Here is a 17,674-nt window from a genome sequence, read left to right as displayed (position 1 = left end):
AGCTCTTCAAGTCTCGTGGGCACTGGACGGAGCTTCTACGGGGTTCTGGTGGGTTGTGGTGCAGCGGGGCGGTGGTTTCGCGGTGGCACGGCGCACGGGGCACGGCGGAGCGGAACAGGGCAGCAGCGCTGGGGTTCTGGGCGGTGGCCGTCGATGGGAATGGGGTGCAGGAGGGCGCTCGGGGCGGTGGCGGAACACCGCCAGAGCAGAGCTCCGCGGCGGCGAGCTCGCCAGAGAAGGGGTTTCTGGGGCTACCGAGCTCCGTTTGGGATGGGGTTTGGCCGTGGAGGGTCAGCGTTGAACGCGTAATCCACCCATGGGGTAATCGGGGTTCGAGGAGGTCCGGAGTGGGGAGGGCTAGTGCGGCGGCAGCCCAGTGCACGGCGGCGTTACGTCGAACGGTGTTCTGGACTCGGGAAAGGCCTACGTGCCACAAAAGCTAGTGCAAAAGAATTTGGAAAGGGCACGGGTGCCCACCGGGGTTTGTATTGGGTCGTGGATGTCGCGTAGAGTGGTCGGCGACGATGGCTAGCGGCGGCGCACGGACGGCGTCGGGGAAGGGGTAGCTACAGAGCGTCTCCCGGCTCCTGAACTCCACAGATCGGTTCGTGAAGATTCTGCGAGGGAGCCACGGGGGTCAGCAGGCACGGAGCGGCATCGGCGGCGTGGGATTGCAGCGGCGGACGAGCTCACCGGCGGCAGGTCTCGGGCTGAAATCCGGTGAGGGTAAGGCTCGGGCCGGGGAAACACGAGCTCTTCAAGTCTCGTGGGCACTGGACGGAGCTTCTACGGGGTTCTGGTGGGTTGTGGTGCATCGGGGCGGTGGTTTCGCGGTGGCGCAGCGCACGGGGCACGGCGGAGCGGAACAGGGCAGCGGCGCTGGGGTTGGGAGCGACGGCTGTAGATGGGAATGGGGCGCAGGAGGGTCCGCGGGCACCAAATAAAGGAACCCCGGGTTCCTGGGCGAACATGCCTGGCGCTGTCAAGGCGGAGATCACGGCCGAGTGCTGCTCGGCATGATCCCAGGCGCGGAGCGTGGCTTCTAGATGAGGGGGGTGCGGTGGCGCTGACCAGTGGGCTTGCAAGAGCCAGGGTGGCCCACAGCGCAGAGGCAGGCCGAGCGGAGCGGAGCAGGGCGGAGTGGAACAGAGGCCGGTCGGCGTAGGCGCGGGCGGATGGAGGCTGACACACGGGCCAGAGCTATCAGCGAGACGGAGGGGACGGGTGACGCGCGGGCGGCCTGCGCTGGGCGAGCGCAGTTGCTGGGCCGGCTCGGGATGTTTTGCTGGGCCAAGCTGGGCTGGAGTGGAGGAGGAAACGGGCGACCGCGGGCTGAGCTCGGGAAGAGAAGTAGGCCGCGGGTTGGGCTGGAACCAGAAAAAGAAAAGGATGGCCATGGGCCGGTTGGGCTGCTACCTTGGTTTGGGTTTCTTTTTTTTTCCTTTCCTTTTCTATTTCAAGCCAAACTCAAACCTAATTGAATTAAAACCAAATTTGAATTCAAATCTATACACTCAACCAATTAAAAATATGCACCAGCATGAATGCACAAACATGTTAAACCTAAAATAAATTTTAATTACTTATGCAACAAAATTAGATTAAATGCAAGCTAAGCAAATCAAATCCTAGAAAATTAAATAAAGCCAATTAAATTTATTATTAAATAGGAAATTTAAATTAGGGTGTTACAGTGGCGCACAGCTTCCGAGTTTCATACTTGTTTTACGCTTCCGCCTACTCTGTATCAGACATTTGTTATTTATGTAATAAATAACATTCGTACTCGCTTTATTATATCTTTTTACGTGGTATGTGCTGTGATATACTGTTCATTCGGTTGTATATACGTGTGACTTGATCCTGGCACATATATGATTGCTTGGTTTATGTCCTTTTATAAACTGGGTGTTACAGAGTGGTATCAGAGCTATATCGACTGTAGAACGAAAGCCTAAATAGAACTGGTCGACTTTTAGTTCTTCTTCTCTCTAGCATTGTTTGCTGAAATTATTTTGCTATTGTATTCCTTGAATTCTAAATTTCTTACTCGTCTTCCTTTGATTTTTCTCTATAGAATTAGTTTCCGTAGCTTTGGCCCTGAGGTATCTCACCGACCCTTTTCAGTCTAGGATTCCCTGACCTCAGCACGATATACAATTTTGTGACGCGTTGTGTCAGTCGAGTCGTGTGCTAACCTCGACTAACGTGTAAATTTGTATGCTTGTGATTATGCAAATGTTTGATTTGGATTTTGGTTGATTGCATAGCTTAGTAGCTAAATTTGTTTTAAAAAAATCAGTTCCTAAGTTAAAGTTTAATTAATTAATAACACTGAGTTAGATCGTTGGGGTTAAACCATACACTCTGTTTCCCTCTATCTTATCATGCCTTGGGCTTCTCCTGTCTTGCTTGTTGAGAAGAAGGATAGTGCGAAGAGGATGTGATATCCCGGGGTTAACCTACGAGGACGTTGGTCCTGTAAGGGGGTAGGGATGTGACACCCCGGCCTACAGATAGTACGGGAGAATTTGAGGATTGCTCAGACGAGGTAGAAGAGTTATGCAGATCTGAGTTGAAAAAGTGCTTGAGAGTGCCAGAAGAACAAGCACCATTGAAAGGATTGGATCTGACCTATACCGAGCATCCGGTTAAGATACTGGAGACATCAGAGAGAGTTACACAGAACCAGAAGATCAAGGCGTGCAGAATGTAATAGAGTGACCACACCGAGAAGATGAGCTGCGGAAGACCTATCCTGATCCCTTTGCAAGCCAGCCCAGAATCTCAGGACGAGATTCTTGTAAGGGGGTAGGATTTGTAACACCCTAATTTAAATTTCAGTATTTAATAATAAATTTAATTGGCTTTATTTAATTTTCTAAGGTTTTATATGCTTAGCCTTGCATTTAAATTAATTTCTTTCACAAGTAATTAAAATTTAATATAGGTTCAATACGTTTGTGCATTCATGCTGGTGCATAAGTTTTATTTGGTTGAGTGCATAGGAGTTGAATTCAGATTTGATTTGAATTCAAATAGATTTGAGTGAGTTTGAAAAAGAAAAAGGAAAGAGAAAGTAGGAAAAACTCCAAACCTGAAACCCAGCCCAGAAAACAACCCAGCCCAGCTCAACCCACCTCTCCCCCCCTCCTTTTTCTTCCCCGGCCCGCGGCCCAGCAACCGCGGAGTCCAACTCGTCAGCCCAGCCTAGCGGCATGTTTCTCCTCCGCAGCCCGCTCACGCACAGCAGCCCAGTACCGCGTCACGCCCGCTCGTCCGCGTTCCTCTCCAGCAGCGCTCCTCAGCCCAGCTCGCCAGCGCCCCATTCATCTTGCGTGCGTGCGCCCCCTTTCTGTCTGACGTGCGAGCCTCGCGAGTGAGCCGCTCCATCCGCTCGCCGTGCGCTCGCCCCCGTCTCACTGCTCCCCGACCCCACCTGTCATCCCCGTCGTCCTCCTCCACCCGAGTTCCCCGGCCGCACCTCTACTCTGCCTCGCCTGACCCCCGCTATCCCGTGGACCTCCCCGACCCCCTGTGACCCACCGGTCAGCCTCGCCCGGCCCTCTAGAAGCTTCGCCCAAAGCCCGGGATCACGCCGAGCCATTCCATGATCCACTTCCTCCGCGTTGCACTCGTCACGCCCGCAATCCTCGCCAGCCTTCTATTCATGGCACGCACGCCCAAAAACCCCGGCCGCCTCCTTTATTTGACACCCCCGCGGCCCCTGCGCACCCACCTCTCCACGCTATCGCCGCCACCGCACCCCGGCCACCCCGCCGCCTTGCTTTGCCATGCAGAGCACCCCTACGCCACCGCGGCCACGCTGCTCCGCTGCAGCACAGCCCCGCCAGACCCCGCAACTGCTTCACCTTGACGCCGGGAAGCTCCCTGGGCCCGCTATCCCCGCTCTCGGTCCTCGCCCGCGTCGAATTTTGCTTGGAATCCGCCGCTGCAGGTAGGCTATTTCCCGAGCAATTGCTCACCGTCGTAGAGCACCGGATCTCCCTGACCCCCGATCCTCGTTCACAGCTCACCTGCGCGTCGAGCCGTGGGATCCAGAAGCCCAGAGCGTCGCTGCAGCACGTACCTCTGCGAGCTCCGCCCGTGTGCTGCCGCCGGACTTCGACGTCGATGCCCCTGCACGCCGTCACAGCTCGCTTTCGAGCCTCGGTGAGCACCGCTTGCACCCCCTGTCACGTTTGCACTAGTTATTTTCGCCCGTAGCGCACCCTAGGTGCCCGGACCCGCATGCCGGCGAGAACCACCTCCCAGCGCCACCCATCGCCGTGGCGAGCCCTCTGCAGTGCAACCCAACCACGCACGAACCCTGCCTAGGTGTCCTTTGGCTCTGCGCATGCACGCAGAACCCCCAGCACCTAGATCCGAGCCCCAAAGCCGCCCAGCGCATGCGCTCCAGTGAGCGCCGCCGCGCAGAGCTGCCACCGCCGTCGAACTCGCCGCTCCGAGCATCCCCGAACCCTGCTTAGAGCCTAGGTGGATCACGCATGTTGTGCTGAACCTCCCCGACCCAAGGACCGGTCGATTTGACCCCCCAGAGCATCGAATTCGATGAACTCCGGCAAGCCCGGGCCGCGTGCCGCCGTGAACCCGAGCTCCGGCGAGTTCCACCGCCACCCCGCGCGAGAACAGGCCCCGACCGCCCGATCCGAGATCAACTCCCGAGATTAGATCTAGATCAGACCGGGTCCGCGCCGTCAGATCCAGATCCAACGGTCCAGATCCGCGCGTACCGGTTCGGCCTGGCAGTTTTGCTAAAGAGACCCCGGACTTTCTTGGAATTAACCCGCGGTCCACTGTCGTTCAAAAATAATTCCAGATCAGCCCTGTTTTTAGCGTTTAGGCCCCTGAGCTTTCCAGTTTTCAAACCCGCCGTCCAGTCCCTGTTATTTTGCACATTAGACCCTAGATCTATCCGTTAATTATATTTTAGTCCCTGGTTTTTGCGCAGAAACCCCTGGAAACCCTGTTTTTCTTACAGTTTAGCCCCTAGATCTTGTTTTAGCCCTAGTTTTCTTGTTCGAGCTCCGTTTTAGGTGTTCTTTATGTCCACGCGATCGTTGTAATGCGTAGAATAGTTCTAGGCCAGTTTTTGTTTGCTATTTTTAGGTATTGTTGTACTATTTCTTAGCTTTTGCTTTTGTTTGCATGTATGTGTATGTGCTGGATTTTGTTTTGGCTTTGCGATCGTGAGTAGACGTTGAGCAGTCGGAGGAGTACCAGGAGCCACCCTCCGTGGGACACTTCGAGCAGCAGGAGCAATTTGAGGAAGGCAAGTATAACATGAACATCCTATCACTTTTAAATACATTTTCATACTGCATTTTAATATTTTATGCCTATAAGGACTTTCCTAGCCACTTTATATCCTTTATATATATATATATCCCTTGGGTTGCATTTTGGTTAGTTGTGCTAGGTGTCGCGTTATAACACAATTGGTCCTTTTTAATTAATTTGATTAGTGGTATATGCAACTTAATTCTGAGAGCGGCCCTCTGTGTTCTGTGCTTGAGTGGCTCACGTCTTATTAAAATTGGTTTTTTTCTAGAAACATGGTTTAGGGGGCCAGCATGGTGCATAGTGCTTGGTTGGCCACTCTCCCTAAGGACCGGTTCATAGAGCGACAACCTGGGACAACAGCACTACCACAAGACTGGAATGGGACAGTCTTGGCTTACTAATTAGGTCTTTTTGGTTTGGAGTAACTTACTTGCGGGGCAAGGGTGGTATGCTTCAATGGTCCCTGCTCCTCTGGCCTGGTCTATGCTACGTGCTTGTACCCCCGTGAGCTGGGCCCCATCATCGCTGATCCAACTCTTCGCGGTTACGCCTTACGAACGAGATTCTTTGTAACGGCCTCGTAGTGTGCTTGCTAGCCATCTCACCTAAGAAAGTGTGATGAACAACTAGCGTAGCTCACAACTTGTGGGTAAAGATGTGCAACCTCTGCAGAGTGTAAAACTGGTATACTAGCCGTGCTCACGGTTATGAGCGGCCCAGATCCTCCTTTTGATTAATGGGGTTATCTTCCTTTGATTAGGGGGGTTCCCCGGGTGGTTTGGTTTGGTTTGGTTTGGTTCTCAGTAGTTCATAATTAATTTTGATTAATTACTATGTAACTGGCTTTATGGTAATTCACCAATTCATAGTAATTAGCTTTAATAAAACTTTGCCAAGACTTAAAAGCTAATGCAGTTGAGTCAGCCAACCTTAGAGCCTCATAGTTTGTGTTATACTTATTGAGTACAAGTTGTGTACTCACTTTTGCCTACTCTACTCTTTTCCTCTTGTTCTTTTTGGGGATACTCTACTGCTGCTCAGTTCCCGGTGACGCGGAAGAGTTCACACAGAGCTACCAGGAGTACGAGGACTTCTAGGCGTTTGTCTCCCAGTCGACGTCCCTGTGGCGCCCAGCTTCCGAGAGTTCCGTACCTGTTTTACGCTTCCGCATACATTGTATCTGACATTTTGTCATTTATGTAATAAATAACATTCATACTCGCTTTATTATATCTTTTTACATGATATGTGCTGTGATATACTGTTCATTCTGTTGTATATACGCGTGACTTGATCCTGGCACGTATATGATTGCTCGGTTTATGTTCTTTTGTAAACCGGGTGTTACACCCGATGCGGAAAACAACAAAATCAGCTTAGAGTAGCCGATTATATGTGTATAGCAAGATCTAAGCTATAAATATATAACTCAAATGATGCAAGCTCGAAACAGATCTAAATCAGCTTTTAAGATAACAAAGTGTTATTTCAAAACCTAAAACCGATCTAATATGCTTTTGAGCGGATAGATGTGATAATGGCCAAAAGCATAGGAAAAACCTACAAATCTAACCGATATCGATAAATTGTTAATAAATCTAGACGAGAAAATAGCGATGCGCCCGAGATCAAAGCCTAGATAAACTCGATAACTTTTGAATAGATTTGAACGAAGCCACAGCGATACGCCTGGTAGCTAAAGCTCAAATATACTCGGTAAAACAAAAAGTCACCAGCAAACCAAATCGCTCGAATGTGAGGCATCCTTGATCAACTTGAAAGAACTCGTCGAAAAGAAAAGAAGAAATTCGAAGTCGCCGAAAAAGTGCAAAGGAATTGTAAAGTGTTTGTTGTATTGGATGTGTATCAAGTTTTTGCGGTCCCATACAACTGATATTTATAGTCTATGCTAACAAGTCCTAGCCGATCACGGCAAACATATTACTTGACCTAAAAGTAAAGACTTTCTAAAAATAAACTACTTTAAAGATTATAACCGAATCGTCAGAATCCTCGTAGAATTCGAACTTTCTTTTCTCCCTTCTAACTCGTTGGCAACACTGCAGCAGTCAATCAACAAACTGTGCGGATCAACATCTTCATGGAATATTCCTTCTGGCTCATTGGCTGCATCTTCATCGGCCAGTTCTGATCTTGTGCACCTTTTAGTTTCTTTCAAATTGGCAACCTTTCTTTCACAAAATCACCTTTCTTGACACGTGTTAAAAAATGGTGTCAACACCGTCCTCTGTCGCTATCGCTATCGCCTCGTAACGGGCGCCGACCCCGAAGCGACTAGCAGTCCTCTTGCCACGGTGGAGGCAGTGCCCTTCGATCGGCGTCAGGTGCGTGCCCCTTCAGTTTCTCCCATGGGTAACCTCTTCTGTTTGTTGGAGAAATCCAACTGTCGTCGTCGTGCAGGAGCACCTCCGGCGGGTCCATAGCAGGCACGGCATTCGCCACTCGCTAGGTGAGCCCGCCGGCTAGGGGAGAGACGGTGCTGGCCTCGACTCCCGCTCTGCCACCTGCTGCGGTTGACGTGGAGGCGACCGACACGGGCGCATCGAGCCCCCACGCCTCTGCAGCCGGACCCACGGAGGCGAGGCCTACGCTGTTGGGTGCCTTCGCGGGTCTATCTCTGGTTGTTGGGGCAGTGGCCTCCATAGCCCAGTCGGCTCTGGTGGCTCCGCCTGGCCTCGCCGAGGAGAACGCGCCGGGGGAGGCGACGCGGCAGGCGGCGGTGGCGCCGGCACCTCTGACCCTGGCGCAGGTCATCGCATTGATGGAGGCCGTGGTCCATGACCTGCACGTCATCCAGTCCAGCGGGAACCTGTCCGGCGAGATCGCCTCCCGCTGGGCGGCCTAGAATCGTGACCTCTGGGCACACGAGGAAGAGGTCTAGCGCCGTGGAGACCAGGTGCAAATGATGCTGATCGACACCGCCCGCCAAGAGGAGGCGATGGCAACGCAGGAGCAGCGCTAGAAACGGAGCTGGGCGCAATCCCCGCCTACGAGCAGAGCCTTGTGGTCGGACTCGCCGACCTAGAGGAGGGCCGTGCGAACATCCTGCAGCTGGAGTCCGTGCTTCGGGAGTGGGAGCGGCAGCTCTCGGATAAGGAGTCAGAGGTCTCTTCCTGCGACACGGCGCTCGCCGATCGTGAACAGGAGGTGTCCACCCGGGAGAAGGCCGCTCGGCGGGAGGCGGCCACAGCTGCATCTGCCGTCGAATGCGCGGCGGTCGTCCAACGCGAGGCGTGCGACGCCACCACAGTGGCGGCGCTGGATGCGGCCGCCAAGGTCAAGGAAGCCCGGGCCAACTTTGAATCCCAGCTGCGCGAAGCCAACCGCCGGGCGGCCATGAATGCGGGGGCACGTGCAGACGCCTCCGCCGAGAAGGCCACCCGACTAGAGACGCAGCTGGCGGAGGCCATCCACGGCCATGCTTCGGATCAGCTTCACCAGCTGGTCGACGGTGTGCGCGCCCTGGAGCAGAACTTCAAGGCGGCGTGGTCGGCGGCCGGCCTGGGCAAGGTGGAGCTCCCTACCCGCGGCGAAGCCCAAGACGAGCTCTACCTCCTCCCCCGCATGCGCGTTATGGGCAATCGGCTGGAGGCATTAGACAGCGCCCTCCGTCAGGCTGTCGAGGCGAGCTCGCGGGAACTCGCTACGGAGGCCGTGAAGTTCATGCTGGCGAGCCTGTGGAGCCGCATTCTCGGCATCCCTTTGGAGGAGGTGCTGTAGGGCGTCGTCCCCGGCTACGAGAGGGAGGCACGTGGCTGCGTTCGCGACTTGGCGGCGAACGTCGTCGCCACATTCATCCCTGAGGCCGGTGATGATCCCGCAGCGGGAGGCGGCAACAGCCCGGCAGCCGCGGAGGAGGAGTCCAACACCGGCCAGTAGGGCCGCCCCTCTTCTTTTGTCTTTCCTTTGTGTAGGTCAGCGCCTGGGTGCACTTGTAATGAACTTGCAAGAGGCTTCGTCCTCCTTAGCTTAATCCTTGCTTCGATGTTGATCGGTGATTTGCTTCGTCCCTTGCTTGCGTTCCATGCATCACTTGCCGTGCCAAGGCGCACAAGGGGTGCCAGTGGTGCGGCCGGCGCGACACCACTTGATTTGACAAGGCAGACGGCCTAGGGTAGGGCTCATCGTGGCGCGTATGCCACGGGCCTGACTGGGGGCTCGCTCACCGTGGTGCCCATGCCTTGCCGTCAGGTCTACGGCCGGGCACGCGTAGCGGGACGAGAGCAGCTGTCATGCTCACTCTGTCCAGTCTATGTGTCAGCCAAGGGAGAGAGAGGAAGTGGAAGTGGCGTGACTGAGTTGGAGCGCACTTCCGTCCGGCGGATCCTTCCAGGGTCCTGTCGGATTGCTTATCCGGCAAGTCCATTAGGGGTATGCCCGGCAGTAGATTTGTAGGTGACGGGAGATTGCAGAACCATGAATTTGATGGTAACACAAGAAAACAATTTAGACAGGTTCGGGCTGCTCGAAAGCATAATACCCTACATCCTGTTTGGGGTGGATCTGTATTGCCTTGTATTCGAGATGAGGAACCGCCGAGGCCGGTGCCGTCGAGGCTGTTGAGGTGCGATGTGTTGTCGATGGATCCTATGGGTATCACCACGACTCCTTTATATAGTCCAGGAGCCTTGGGTTACAAGTAAGGATTTAGATCTAGGGTTGTTTACAAGGAAGAAGGTCGGTTATAATCTCTAGATATATGGGCATTTATGTTGAGCCTCCGTCCTGATCCGCTGAGGACCCTTTCGTCGTCCAGCCGAGTGCATGTTCACCAGGTAGTCTGAGCAGAGTAGTCGAGCAGGGTAGTCACCTGGACTCAGGGACCCTACTCTACAGGGAGGTACCCAGGTCTACCTCCGTCAAGCCACCGAGCGCTAAAGGGCTGATCTGACTCTTGATCCATCCATCTTGGCATGGATGGTCTCCATTGATTTGTCTATAGCGGCCAACTTCTTCTGAAGGGACTCATTGATCTTCGCTTGACCGTAGACAAGATCTCTGAAGGTAGGTTGGTTAGGATTGAAAGAATTTGAATTGCCATTACCTCCTTGATAATATAGGTGTGGTTGGTTCCACCATTGACCTCCTTGTGGACGAAACCCATTGTTGTTGCCATTGAGATATAATGCTTCTTCTTGGGTTTCTGGACAGTTGACGTCCGAATGTCCAATATTCCCACAGACCTCGTACATCATGCGAGTTTATAAGACTTGAAGTGTCTGCATTTGAGCCTTATCTTGGGAATAATCCTCGAATTTTTTGAGGAGGAGATCAATCTTCATAGCGAGCATGTCGGCCTCCTTGACGGAGCGCATGCCTCGCTGGCGTGGTTGGAGGTGATCATCGCTCCAACCTTGGTTGGACACCATCTACTCGATTAATGATGTAGGTCTTTCAATGGTCAGCGAGAAGAAAGCTCCACCCGCAGCGGCATCCACATGATCATGGGATGATTAAGTCAACCCGTTGCAGAAATTCTGAAGAATAAATCAATTGTCCATTCCATGGTGCGGACACGCCAGAATGTACTCCTGAAGTCTCTCTGAAGCTTCAGGAATTGACTCATTTGATGTTTGCTGGAAGTTCGAAATCCGTCCACGAAGAGCATTTGTTTTGCCCGTCGAGAAGAACTTCGCGAGGAACGCCTTGGCACATTTGTCCCAAGTGTCCACAGCAGCCTTGTTAGCATAAAACCATTGCTTTGCTCTCCCCAAGAGAGAGAACGGAAACAGACGAAGCCGGATTGCATCTTGCGAAACACTCTTGATAACAAAAGTACTGCCAAGCTCCAGGAACTGCTGGAGATGAGCACTGGCATCCTCATTGGCCTTGCAACAGAAAGGGTTGGCATGCACCATCGTAATGAGACCCGTCTAGATCTCGAAATTTTCCCCTCCGGTGTTAACCTCGGGCCCGGTGGGGACCTGGTTAGCAGACGGAGCAGAGTAATCACGAAGTGTCTTCTGGGCCATAGCTTGAGAAGCTGACGACAATGCGATGACTGGTTCGGCTGCTGAGAGTGGTCTCCGAGGTGATACGAGACGAGCTCGAGTCCTCCTCAGAAGTGACTCTAGACCGGAATGAAAGTTTTGCGGCAAATCAAAACCAGTCATACACTACCCTATTTTCATATCAACAGAGACAAGAAAACAAAGTCAAGTTAGCCTGTTTAGAAAGCGAATACCAATTTCGATTTTGTTCATAACTTTGTCTATATACTTCAATCTGTGCCTTCCCCGGTAATGGCGCCAAAAATGCTTGTTGGCGCCTACCAGCATCACCACCAGGAAACAACGATGACGCCTGCAGACGCCAATTGGAGTGATAGGTATTTCATGAACCACGAATAAATCCGCAAGTGCACGGAATACCGCTGTAGCATTTTACCCGGGAGTATGCCGGGGTGTCATTTATATTTCCGCAGGGAAGGCAGTGAATGAAGAGATATAGACTAGTTGATGAACTTTATCTAGATTGGATATTCTCTTGCATAAACAGGGGTAAGATATATAACATGGTAGGAGGTAGTGTGACACACACACAAACTACCCTCTAGATAAATAAACAAGAAAGATGCTAAAGGCCGGGAGTAAGGCAGAAGTTAGAGCTCGAGACAACTATGCTAGGCTAGCTATATCTATGCCATCTTATGGTTAGATTGTCACAGATTAAACTACACAATAGGGAGACTGCTATCGAAATAACAAGAGAAGCTCGTACACCCGGCGGCTTTATGCACCTCCTACCCCCATACCGAACGTGGAGGATTACTAGAGCTCAAACAGGGCTATCACCATCTGCCGGCTACCTCTACAAACCGTGGGTATAGTTGACATCCAGCAACTCTTAGCTAATCTAGAAACCATGTCTACACTAGTAAGCGATACTCTAGTGTCCCGCGCGGAGCCCCCACCCTTCGGATGGACAGATATCACACTAGAGCAAACATGCAAATACTGGATCAGTTGATAGAGTTCTAAGGCCGATATGTTAACCATCGCAAGCACAGGGCGATCATGCAATGCAAGCATTGAATAATAATGCAACCATATCAAGAAGCATATATCTGATAACTCAGAATATACTTCGAGCAGATATCGGTAACCATAGTCTAATTCTATTACAAACAACCAAATATTACAAGAGAGCTAGAGATGAACCCATACCAAAACTCCCGAGCAACTCCGGTGACTCGATGACTCCTAGACTTCTCCTAAACTCCACTAAGTCTAAAGACTATGCAAGATGAACTTGAGAAGAGGTGAGTGGTGTGTGTGTGTGTTCTAATCTCTACCCCCCTTGTATTTATAGCATGGAGCCACTGGGTGAGACCCTTGCAACCGACCTAAGGGACCAACAGGGAGGCGACACGTTGCTTGGTTAAGGCGGTGGGGCCCACAGGCCTAGCCGGCCGACCTAAGGGACCAACAGGTACACTTTTAAACTTGACTTGACATGAGTGGGAATAAGGCACTAAAATACATCTTTCATAATGCTCTATAAACTTTCTATGCAAATCAAATCCCAAACTGTAAAGCCCTCAAATGCAAAGATCAATTGAACCATTATTTGATTTATGAAGAGCTACTAGTTTAAACAAAATAAAAATTCGAACAAAAGGTTAAACATTCCTTTGGCTCATGATAACAAAGATTTATACAAAACACTAATGCATCCTTGTATAGGAGTATGTGTGGATAGAAAACTTGTTCCTTTAATATTCTCAAAACTTTCAAGCTAAACTTGTCATAACAATGTAGTTAAAAGACACATTCATATTTTTGTGACACATAGTTTAATTTAAAAGACTTTTTGGCAAATTCAAGATTTAAACAAATCAAATAAATATGAGTTCTATTTCTAGTGTTAAGGAAGTTAAAATAACTTCAAACCAATGCAAGGAAGCCTATGAAAATGAATAGACATATTCACCATGTCATGTTAAACAAAAACCTAGTTGAAGCCTAGGAGTAAAAGTGCCAAAATTCACATGAAATGATAAGTACTTTAAATGGTAGTTTTTAAAATAATTAAATAACTCTCAAACCATTGCTCGAATGAAAAAGTTCATAACACGAAATTTGTAGATCTCGAAATAACTGAGCAAAAGTGGTATTCAACACTTTTTCATTTGAGGCCAAGAAGAGGGAGAAAATTTGAAATTACAGAGCTGATTTTGGAACTTCGATTTATTTACGAAACTGCCACTGACCGTTTCTCCTACCTCTCGCCTCCCTGCACCACGCCCACGGCGGCGCCGTACGCCGCCGGCGCCACCTGTCTGGCCACTTGGCCGCTCCCAGGCCGAAACCACCTCGTGCGCCCCTGGTTTTCCCAAACCCGCTACCTTCTGGCGCTACCTGAGCTCGACACGCGCCTCGCCGCGTCCTCTGCTCGCCACGCCGACGCCCTCGCCGGTCACTGCGTGCCCCTGCCCGAGCTGCACCAGGCGGCCCTCCCCCAGCTAGCATGCGCCCAGCTTCTCCCTCCCTCGCTGCAACTAAAAGGGCAGCGCCCCACCTCGCGCGCGAGTACCAGCCGGCGACCTCCAGTAACACACCTCGACGCCCGCCATTGACGCCAGCGACGCCCCTGCACGCCGAGCTGCTCCCTCCGCCTCCCCATTCTTCAATCCAAGCAGCCCACGACATTCTCCACCTTCCGTTGACCCTCTACAACCCAACTCCCATTGCCCAGGACCATCAGAGAGGCCACATTGGCCGCCACCATTGCCGGACGCCGCCGGAGCTCCGTGGAGCCACCATCCCGGCCCGTTCCTCCCCAAATCGAACCCTCCACGAGCTTGGCCTCTCCCCACCGAAGCTCCTCGGTCCGACTTCGCCCTCCTAGCGTCGCCGGAGAAGTGCCGCCGCCACCCAGTCCCGCCGTCGTCCGCCCCTCGCCGTGGAGAACCCAGCTCCGACCACCTCCGCTCCTCCCACGACCACCCAAGGGTAGCTCTGGAGCCCCTCTCCATTTTCCCCCACTTTCCCCTCGCCACCGGCCAACCTCCTCGCCGGGAAACGCCGCGCCAAACCTCCCCTATTCTGTGAAGTTCCGCCAGGGACCTCGTTTGAGAAGAACCAAAACCTCCAGGGACTAATCTGCAAAATGTGCTTAAACTTCAAAACAGCAAACTTCAAAAATGCCTAGAAAATCGTATAAAAATCAGAAAAATGCAAACTAAAATGTTTTGGAATCCTTAGAACAAGAACTACAACTTTTGTTACAGTCACATATTCATATTTTTCTTTTATTTTAATCTAAGAAAATGATTATATTAAATGGGCTATGTTTGTTCTAGGTGTTGTGCTCAGTAACCATAGCTGGTTTTAGGCTAGGTGATGTCTTGCAATGTTTCTAGTACCTGGTAAAAATTTGAATGCCTTATGACACAATTAACTGGGTCAAAGTTCCAAGATTCCTAAATCTACTAGTATTGCTCATGTATTAATGCTGGTAGAAATAATGAGGTTCTGTGTATGAAACTTTTTCCTTGTATGCAAGTCACTAAAACCTTACTGTTTATCAAGTTTGAGAAATTATTGAACTAATTAACTATATATTTGATTTAATGCTTGATAAGTAGGCTTTATTTGTGATATATGGTTCTTTTACTTAGAAAAATCTAGGTTTATTGCTGAAACTTTGTTTTAGTCATATAAACATGCCTACAAAGTTTGAGCACCATTTACTGAATATTCTTATAGTTATAATCCATGCTTGAGATATCATGTTTAGTTTTACTATTTTTGTTCTGTAAGCAATCTGTCATATCTGGTCTTCATCTTTCGATATGTTACTAGTTAGAATGAGAACTAGCTATGGTAAAAGTTTCACATGCATTACTGGTCATATTAAAGTCCAAATGAATATGCAAGTTTATATCTTTTTTAATGTGTGAGTAATTCATCTTCTATAAATAATACCTGCAAATTTTACTGAAGCATGTATAGTCCATGACTAGGCTCGGATAAAAATTAGAGAACCATATCCCTAGTATAACTCTCTGTAAAATTAATATTATTTAATAGCTTGCTAAATTTGTTCATTTTTTCACCTCTGATGTATAAGTATATAAAATCTGGAAAAATTGCAGTGCTGAGTAGATGCCTTGTAGATGCTCCCGTAAAATTTGTAGCACCAGAACCCATGTTAAACATTCTGTGAGAAAAGGTGAAGCAACTAGAGTAATCTACTTATATGAATAGTTATGGTAAATTGCTTTATGATTAGATGCTGAAAACTATACCATAAATGCTAGAGTATATGATCTGTGTTACATTAATTTTTCATCACTATCTCATGAGTAAATTGGTTGCTATGAAATAGTGAAAGCATGCTATGTTTTAATGATAAAAATGAAAACCAAATCACACAGCTCTTTTATGAAGTAAAGTGAAATTAAGAACTACTCTATAAACGATTGCCCAGAAAATAAAGTTAACTAAGACCACCACAACAAACACGTGCTATTCTAGACTACAACTTTATAGTGAAGGAAAGAAATATGTTATATCATGTTGTAACAATATCATTTCTGCATGCATATAGAAACGGTAAATCTACTCGACGATGATTACGAATTGGTGCCCGCGAATACTACCACTCCGGAGAGTGTCTCTCTTATTTATACTGACTTGAATCAAGACCCGAACCAATGTTCGGAAGAGCCCAAGGCTACTTTTGAACAGTGCCCAAGAAGGCAAGCCCCGGTGCATAATCCCACTATTTTCCGAGTTATTATTCATCTAGCTATTTATAATGTGTTGTAATAATTTTATTTCTGCATTTAAGTTTTCTAGGCGTTGATCGAAAACCTTAGATGCATGATCCCTAGGTACCTATGTTTGATACCCGGATCTTTTTATCGACTAGTTGCCATGCTAATTAGGTACGGTAGAAGTCGAGAGGTTTCCTGCCTCTCGCGAGCAAATAGGAATTTTACTGACTTTGAATTCCTGCTGAAATATAAGGACAACGGGCGGGGTTTTGTAGTTGTGATACCCCGCTGGTATAGTCAAAAATGGTAAAGGTCACGGTGTGTGGCTCATTTCGTTAAGCGTTTGAAAGTACTAGCCACATACCGAGAAATATGGTAATCGGTAAGCTGAGGTACCTGATTGGACCAGCGAGTGGAACGATCTCGCACCCTCTTGGTAGAAGTAGGTTTTATTTTTTTGTCCAGACGTACGGGTGCAGAGACGTCGGGCTCTGTAGTCGGGGAGGGTGTTCCGGATCCACGGACTGGAAAGAAAGGGGAAATGTTGTGTGGGTGACTTGGTTCCCATACGTGTGGTCTAGGTTCCCCAGGCCAGGTTGAATTTCGATTCAGAATCGTCTGCCTCTCACGGCATGAGATTGCTTAATGTTTTCGGTCACACAGAGTAACAAGTGGAACATGATGATGATAATACTGCTGGTTGATTAAATGGTTGCTCTACCATGTTTGTGTAGAGTTAGATGCAAACTTAGAATGGTTAATCCAACTGGAAGATGCCTAAATAAAATCTGAAAATAAGGATCAACATTTAGTGGCATTTTTGGCAAAACAAACCCCAACAACTAAAAAGCCTTGCATGTCTAGTTATCGGACTATGTTATATCCGGTGACGGGTCAGTCTTGCTGAGTATTAGTATACTCAGCCTTGCTTGTGGCACTGTTTTTCAGGTACTAACTTCGAAGACCTGTTTGCAAGTCTTACTTGGCCGTGTACCTTGCCTCCAGGTTGGTCTGTTGAGTGGGATGGCCCTTCAGCTGGTGCTGACCACCCTCCCGCTGAGTGACGCTTTCGTACGGGCTTTATCGATATGTCACGTTTTTTGCTAGTTATCTTTTAATGCTTCCGCTGAACAATGGGACTTGAATAATTTGATTAGATGGAACTCTGTAGTACTTTACTATTCTGAACCTGGTTTGTAACAAATTTCTCTTCCGCTACAATCACTCTGAGATGTATGAGATGATCTGTGTTGTAATCTCTGGGCTCACCTGCGTGTGAGTGTTGTCTGTGCGATCCTGGAATAGCGTGGCTTTTATCGAGGCTTCACTCGAGGAACTACCGGTGAGTGCCAATTTGGGTCAGAGTTGCTTAGCAACAAAGATCAGTGCACCCGGGTCCAGTAGTTTTGGGTGGTTCCACCACAAAAGTGTGCTTGCAACCTGGATATTAGCTCAAAAATACAACTTGCATTTTCTAGAAGGTGAAGTGTGGTTTAGGGACTTTATTGGATAAAGATGCGTGTAAGAAATGCAAACTCCCATGATTTTTTGATCAAGTTGACACCTGGAAATAGTCGTTAGTGAGCGTCAACAGCGCACCCACGCCGCTGAGGATGGTGGCCACCG

The sequence above is a fragment of the Panicum virgatum genome, chromosome 9K (assembly GCF_016808335.1).
Source record: "Panicum virgatum strain AP13 chromosome 9K, P.virgatum_v5, whole genome shotgun sequence".
NCBI classification, from domain to species: Eukaryota; Viridiplantae; Streptophyta; class Magnoliopsida; order Poales; family Poaceae; genus Panicum; species Panicum virgatum.
This window is presented reverse-complemented; position numbering follows the sequence as displayed.